We start from the raw sequence: 8,697 nt of genomic DNA, 5'->3' as shown, positions 1-8,697 counted from the left end.
ATATATATATATATGGCCATCTATTTTGTATTTACAGTATTATTATATTATGTGAACGCATTGCTTAGAGGTAAGACTAACACAATAAATATATACAGTATAAATACATATATATATATATATATATACAAGATATATATATATATATATATATATATATATATATATACATATATATTCAAAGCGAGCGGTCTCACGAATATTTGATATTTAAATTCTTAAGTTCTCATAAAAAAAAAAAGATTTAACGCTTTGCCTTTTTTTTTCTTTTTTTTCTTACAGTCAAATGTCCCTTGACTCAAAGATAATAATTCGCTACAGACACTTTGAAAAAAAATACGTAAAGCGTTATATATACGATAGTAAGAGAAAGTTGGACGTTGTCCACACAAAGGCTTTCATGTGTTCCTTTTTGACAGACGATTTTATTTAGCCCAGGGGAGCAAACACTCTTCACAAATTTTATTTTGCCGAACTATTTTCATTCTGCCGACAAAAGAATCCCCGTATGAACGAATAATGATGATGATGATGATGATGATGATGATGTATAATAATAATAATAATAATAATAATATTAATAATAATAATAATAATAATAATAATAATGATAAATAAAATAAAATAAAATAAAATAAATAAATAAATAGATAAAAAATAGTAGCCGGTATGGCTCTCAGTTTAACAGAATAATAACAGGTCTAAATCTCAAGCTTACTTTTTTTTTTCTTTTTTTTTTTTTTTACAAAGTTTCTATGGTGTAAAAAGGATAACATATCAACACCGAACAAAGAACACTGACAACAACAAATACCTTGGTGCTGCGGGAGGTGAGGGTCACACAGTACGTTGCCAGATATAAAAGAACATTATTTTTTACACTCCGAGTGACCTTTTCTCGTTGCCATTTATCTATCTATTTATTCATTAATTAATCTATCTATCTATTTATCAATTTTCTTCTTCCCACGTAGAAATTAGGAAAAATATGTTTTGACATGACAACCCCTCTAATAGGAGTTTAAATCCTTAGTATATGTACTTGTATAACAACAAATGGAGTATTTAGTCTTGGGAATAACATTGTGAGACGCATAAAGAACAAAGAACAAACCAGATCAAGAGAACAGACATGATTGGAAGGATATTCCAGAAGCTAGGAAGGCCAGAGGAAGCTCAAAGAGTAAGGCCATAAGAAGGCCACAGGAAAGTCATCGGAAGGTCAAAGGAAGGTCATGGGAAGATCAAAGGAAGGTCACGGGAGAACCAAAGGAAGGTCAAAGGAAGGCCAAAGTAAAGCCATAGGAAGGCTAAAGTATGGCCAAAGGAAGGCCATAATAAGGCCACAGGAAGGCCAAAGACTAAAGGATGGCCAAAGTAAGGCTACAGGAAGGCCAAAGGAAGGGCAGAGAAAAGCCAGAGGCCGAAGGAAGGCCAAATGAGGGCTAAAGGAAGGCCATGGGAAGTCCAAAGGAAGGCCAAAAGGACTGAATACACAATCCGAAGGAGTTAATCCAGTTAGTTTACCCCCCCCCCTGTGGGAACCCAGGGATGCAGGAACTAAAACTATAAAGTATCTAAACGAGTTGAAGAGCTTAATCTCGTTTCAAGATAGTTTTAATTTCCTTCGCCACTCATCGCATTAATCCCCCTTCCCTATCCGGTGGTATTTCAACTTTTGTCCTCTGCTGCCGTCAGGCGATTTTATTCATCTCCGTGGCAACCCCCAACCCCGCTATGAATGTTTTGGTTAACCCCTTCCGTGCCGGGCAGTATTTTTCCTTTACTACAATTGCCGTCAGATGATTTTATTCAGTTAGGAGGGGACTAACCAGAGCTATCTAAAACCCTGAGATGTCGCCAGACGATTTTATTCAACTGGATGGATGTGTTGTACTCGTTCAAGAGTTGATGAAATTCAGACCAGGAAGGAGCTGATCGGGAAAGGTCTTTGGAGACTTCAGGTAAAGTCACGGTGGATTTCAGATATGGTCACTACTTAATTCAAAGAAGGTCAGTATAAACTTCAAATAAAGTCAACGTGGATTTAAATTCAACTTAGAATTCACATAAGGTCAACATGGACTTAATGTAAGGTCAAAAGACCTCATATAAGGTACATACATATACCAAAGGCTTTTCCCCCCTACACGGGGGGTAGCCAAAAAAGCAAAAGGCATAGAAACCACTCTCACCCATTATATATGAGGTAGCCACAGATTTCAGATAAGGTCGAGGTGGACTTCAGGTAAGATGAATTTTGACTTCGGATAAAATAAACAAAAACCTCGGATAAGTTCAACGTGGACTTTAAATATGGTCACAATGACCACCAGATAAGGTCTACATGGATTTCATGTACGGTTAACTTAGACTTAGTTAAGGTCAACTGGGACTTCAGGTAAGGTCACCGGGGGCCTCAGATAAGGTCACAGAGTTCTTCGCCCTACAGAGGCCGTTTTTGTCCTTTAAGCAAAAGGGTAACGAGATACTACAGACGGAGGCGAACAGCGGAGGGGAGAGGATGCAAAAGTTACCTGCCCTGGGTAACCTAATACCCTTGGTATTGGTTGTCCATAGGGGAGGGTGGGGTTGGTGGGGGACTACATAAAACAAAAGCTTTTGGTTCTTGGAGACGCGTCCAGGGGAGAGAAGAGTCTCCCGAAAAAAAGGGAAAACTTTTGTTTTTGACATTCATAAGTCGTAACGGAAATAAAGGATTTAACGAAAATAACGGATTTAACTGATTTGACCACCTTAAATATAAATACATTTTAACAGCAGGGATGACCCGTCATCCAGGAGGTGCTCAGATAAGAGGGAGGGTGGAGGGGTGTGGAATGTATTCAGGGATGGAAAGGGTGGAAATGATTCTATACCTTTTCCTTTTTGGCTACCTCCCTTGTAAGGGGGAAAAAGCCTTGGTATATGTATGTAACTTTACGGAAATAAATGATTTAGGTATGAAACGAAAATTATATATTTACCAGAAATAGAATATTCAATATGAATATTTTTTGATAATATAACAGACTGACAGGAAAAAGGGTTTATAAAATAGTATACAAGAAAAAGAAAGTGTTAAAAGAAAACTAGCAAATGAAAGAAAAATCGAATGTGTAGGATTCAAGTAGAATTTAGCAATTTAACCAAAAATAATGGACTTACCAGATATATATATATATATATATATATATATATATATATATATATATATATATTTTTTTTTTTTTTTTTTTTTTTTTGCTGAATTATTGCATATCATGAAGTAAGAAAAAAATTGCTACCGTGGCTAACAGACTTAAGGGAAAAAAATGAAATATAAAAATATATATTCTTTTATAGTTTTTAAATAATATAATGCATTTAACGTAAACATATAAATACCTGCTTTTATATTTTTAACTGAAATAATGTGTTTGACTTTAACGGAAATAAAGTGTTCTAAAAGTGAATAACGATTTTTAGTGGGTGTTTTAACAGACACGAGCGGGATGACTGCACCATCGTCAACAAGAGCAGCTCTTCAACGAATTTATTTTCTATCGAATACAGAGATCCACTATTTACGGTAGATAGAATAAAATTATACAAACTCAAGTCGTTCATGATTGTCTGACTCAACATACAGGTGAACAAAATCGTCTGGTGACAGTGAGGCACGATTGCAAGGTCGTCGGTTTTAAGTCCTTTTGCCTCTCATATGGGGGGGGGATGTCTGACTGTGCAAAGGAAATAAAAGATGGGTTTCCTTTTCTATGACGTGGTGTGAGCTTTAAGAAAGCTACCCCTTTATCAGGGGGAGAAGACCTTTAGCAAGTGTGTGTGTATATATATATATATATATATATATATTATATATATATATATGTATATATATATATATATTATATATACATACATACATATATACACATATATATATAGACGGTGATTATCCTCTGGTATGATTTTTTTACGTTAACCAGAAAAAAAAACTCAAGAAAAATGCCACTCAAGCGGACATAAAGTAAGCGTACCTGGCGAGGGGCCATATATATATATACATATATATATATATATATATATGTATATATATATATTATATATATATATCTTTGACTTTCTTCCCTTTTCATCCCCGGTATGTGCGTTGGCACCACGTTGAAGAATAATTCAAACCCGTGATCGAAAATTAACGGACGCTATGACGAGATTTATTTGGCCGAGCGTAGACGCGTCTCTTGCGGGTCGTCCGGTACAAGTCTTGGGTCACACAGATCACGCGGCTCGCTCAGGTAGCTAGTAGTAGTGTCGTGCACTGACACACTGCAGTGCCGGGTTTGCGCCCCATTCCAAGTTTTTACTGTCTCTCTTGAGCAAAGGGATAAGTGTGTGGGTCGCGCATACACATAAATCGGGATCGGATTATAGGAGCACCTGACCTCTCATCCTGGAGTGTAACACCTATCGATCACGGGTCAGGCACGTGTTTCGAAACCTGGGAGTGTAGTCCTTGAGGTCGTCTAACGGGTGTGATAATGTCGTTCGGTGCATTTATGCCCTGAAATACTGAATACACAAACCCTAGGCAGCTCTACATGGATAAAATAGTGACGTCACAATCCATGTCGTCACAACTAATGACGTCACTCCATGACGTCATCAAGATGTCACATGACGTAATTCTTCCCACTAGAGACCTTTTGATACCGAGACAACGTCCTTGGCAACAGTTCAAAGACTTTGGAATGCCACCCACAGGATGCAGTGCTGTGTGTGTGTGTGTGTGTGTGTGTGTGTGTGTGTGTGTGTGTGTGTGTGTGTGTGTGTGTGTGTGTGTGTGTGCATGTGTGTGTGCGCATGTGTGTTTGTCTGTGTATGTGTGTAAAGGGGAAGGGGGTGAGTGATAGGCAAGTGTGTAGAGTTTCAGATCTTCAGTGGTCTCCAGGTCAATCCTAGGCCCCGGATTGGTCAATTGGACAAATGTTCAGAAGTTTCCACCATGGCCTTAGTCTGAGAATCGTGTACACACTCACAAACACACACATACACACAATCAAACACACACACACACACACACACACACACACACACACACACACACACACACACACACACACAATGTAGAGCTCATTCTACACCTGTTCCTAAAACACCTGTTCTTGCTTACAAGTGCTAACAGGTGTTCCCCGGCGTGCACAGCCGAGGACGAGAATTCGTTCGTCACAAGGTTTACGTCAGACGTCGGTAGACGCTTTTAGACGTAAACGTTTTCTTAGAAATTCTAGAAAATGTTTGCAAAACGTCTAGCGATCTGCTCCAAGGTTTAACTGTTATGATACAAAATTTTTACTTATGACGTTTAGCGCCTGTGACGTCAAATATGACGTAATTTCCTATTGTGTTACTGCGTTTATAACGTGACAACTATGACGTCACTGACTATTGACGTCATAATCATGACGTCATCTTTTGATAGTCTTAAAATATGACGTCATACAAACGTCATCCAATTCCTTTTGCCTTCGGACTATCGTGAACCAACAGCACCGAGCGACCTTTGAATGGGTAACCAAAGAAGGATTCCCCCCCCGGAATCTCCTACCGAGGTCTCCTGGGTATGGTCTCCTTTGGTAATTAAAATCGCCTGACGGTAGGCTATGACGTCACAGGGTTGAGAGAGTACGCGCCTCTGTTGTGGTAAAATTTGTCAAGCGGTAAAGCTGGTTGGCGGTAAGGTGGTGGCAAGGAGGTCCCAGGTGGAGGTGTGGAGTGGAGTTGGAGGAGGTGGAGTGGAGGTGGAGGAAGTGGAGGGCTTCGTCCGCTTGGGAGAGTGAGGTCATGGAGTCCATTTGCGTGTGCGTGTGTGCGTGCGCAGCAGAGAACAAACAAGTTCAGAGTCCCGTAGATGCACTCTTGAGGTCCCAAAGTGCGAAAGATATTTTCGTTTTCCTTCTCCTTTTCCTACAAAAAAAAAAAAAGGGGGGGGGGGAGGAAGAGGTGGGGACTTGTGTGTACAAATGCAATTCTGAGTGAGCCAAAAGCCGCATACGTTTTTTTTTTTTTTTTTTTTTTTATTCCTGCAACGACCTCCCATGTCGTATATCTTACTAGCCTCCCACCCTTTCCCCCCCTCTCTTCGCCCCCTTCCCTCCCCCCGCCATCCCAGAGGAAATACTTTTATATTTATGAAAGAATCTTAATTGAACTATGACTTGTTTTGGTGTGGGGGAGAGGGGGAGGGAGGGGAGGAAGGGAGAAGTTGTGAGTGGGTGGGTGAGTGATGGGGGCTGGGGAGGCTGGTGGGGGCTCGAAAGAGGTTGAGGGAAGCCGGAAGGGGGCTGGAGGGGGCTGAAAGGAGGCTGGACAGTGGCTTGGGACTAGAGGAGGCTGAGAGGGGGGATGGGGAGTGGCTTGCGAGCTGGAGGGAAGCTGGAGGGAAGCTGGAGGGAAACTGGAGGGAAGCTGGAGGGGACTGGAGGGAAACTGGAGGGTGCTGGGAGGAGGGTGGAATGGGGTTGGGAGCGACATAAGCCACACAGTCAAGCATTACAGTGTTGAGACTTCGTGGGCGTTGGACGACAAAAGGAGAGACCGTGAGAGCGTGAGGCCGTGAAAGCGTGAGAGGTGCAGACTTCGGGAGCATTGGGTACTGACTGTTGTACACAGTGTGTGAGACAGCGTGATAGCGTGAGAGGTACAGGTTCGGGAGCATTGGGTACAGAGTGTGCTGTACACAGTGTGTGAGAGAATGAGGAGGAAGAGAGAGCGTGAGAACGTGGAAGTGTGAGGGGGTGTCCTCAATGACATGATTTAAATCATTTGGCGACAATTTCGCGAGAATGTATGAAGGTTCCTTTGAGATCTTGTCCTTCTCGAGGTGTGGGTGAGGGTCATTTGGAGGAAATTGTTTGGCGCCAAAAAGAATAACACAGAGTGAACGGAGAAATATCGGAATAAAATGTCCGGCATTCCTAAATCGTGCCCCCATGGAGTCACCTGTAGGGGGCATGGAAAGTGCCCCCCATGGAGAACTTGAGGGGGCACAGGGTACTCTGCGTCCCAAGGAACCACATGACGTAAACACCAAAACACCTGAAGATCAAAAGATAAACAAAGGTGACGAAGGCTGCTCTTATCTTATAATGGGGATAAGAATTATTGAAAATATTTTGAACACTATCTGGATATTGACAGTATAATACGGGGTCCTTAAGTATACTGTAGGACTGCCCCGGTCGTCAACGTTCCTGTGAGGGGTGTACTTGTTAAGCTTTATCAATTTGTTCATATGACCTTATTTTACATATATATATATATACACACACACACACACATTTTTTTTTTTTAAATCAGGACAATAACCACCTGTCCTCCACGACCCCTAGAGACGGCGCGAAGAGCTACGAGGGTTCAACAAGGAGTTGCAAAGCCATGCAATGCAAATGGTCTGCATATCATTTCCTGTATAACGAAGGCCATTTCGGCTGGAGAGCACTCTGGGGATGATCAGCGCATGAGAAAGGATTCGTTCACGCATGGTGGCCTCTCTCTCTCTCTCTCTCTCTCTCTCTCTCTCTCTCTCTCTCTCTCTCTCTCTCTCCCTGTGTATGTGTGTGTGCGTCCCACTCACCATGACTAATCACAAAAAATAAATAACAATACTAATACTAATATTAATTACAACAATAATAATGATGATAATAATAGTAATAATAACAACAATAATAATAGTAGTAATAACAACAATGAAGGAATAAATGAATAACTTTTATCTTCTGCTATTCCTTCTTTCTACTGACCTCCTTCAATCACTTCACACCTCGCCGACAACCTCCCCACCCCTCTCTTCTGCACAATATTGCTCCCAAGGATAAAAACGATGATTATCATATTTGCTTCAAAACAAGAAGTCGCTATTGAATGGGTTCGAGTCCCTACGGTGGAGCTTATTAATCCATTTGTCACAATGACACACAACTTGTCGGATAGCTCGAAATAATAAAGACTCAGGCAAATAGAATAGAGAGTGAACTGCCCAAGTGCCGTCGGAAAACTACCCGGTCGTAGTCCAGGTCGTTTCTTTTGTATAGTCCGGGTAGCTCATCGCTATCGTCTTTGCTTCATTTCATAAGTGGTCGCTAATGCAAAGCTTCGAGTCCTTGAGGTGGAGCTTGTTAATCCACACACACACACATACGCACCCACCCACACACACACACACCCACCCACCCACCCACACACACACACACACACACACACACACACATATATATATATTATATATATGTATATATATTATATATATATGTATACATATATATACATATTTATATATATACATATATATATATTACAAAGGATTACAAAGGCGGAGCATGCCGACAGGAGACCTTTGGATCCATATCTAGGTCGGATGCAAAAAAAAAAAAAAAAAAAAAAAAAAAAATTAATAATAAATTAAAACTATAATAATGTAAAAATTACAAATAAAACACATAAATAAATGCATAGGTATAGTTGAATAACAAACAAAAAGGTAAATAGTAAATGATTATAAATTGACATATAACTAATAATAAATGAAAATCAGACAGACAAATTATAACAAAACAAAAACAAATAATATAACATAAATTATAATCATTACAGCATCTTACTTAGGTATTTATCTAAATGATTCTTAAAGCTTCGAACTGAACTACATTGCACTAC

Source organism: Oratosquilla oratoria, chromosome 1 (genome assembly GCF_046742065.1).
Source record: "Oratosquilla oratoria isolate Oo_2021 chromosome 1, ASM4674206v1, whole genome shotgun sequence".
Lineage (NCBI taxonomy): Eukaryota > Metazoa > Arthropoda > Malacostraca > Stomatopoda > Squillidae > Oratosquilla > Oratosquilla oratoria.
This window is presented reverse-complemented; position numbering follows the sequence as displayed.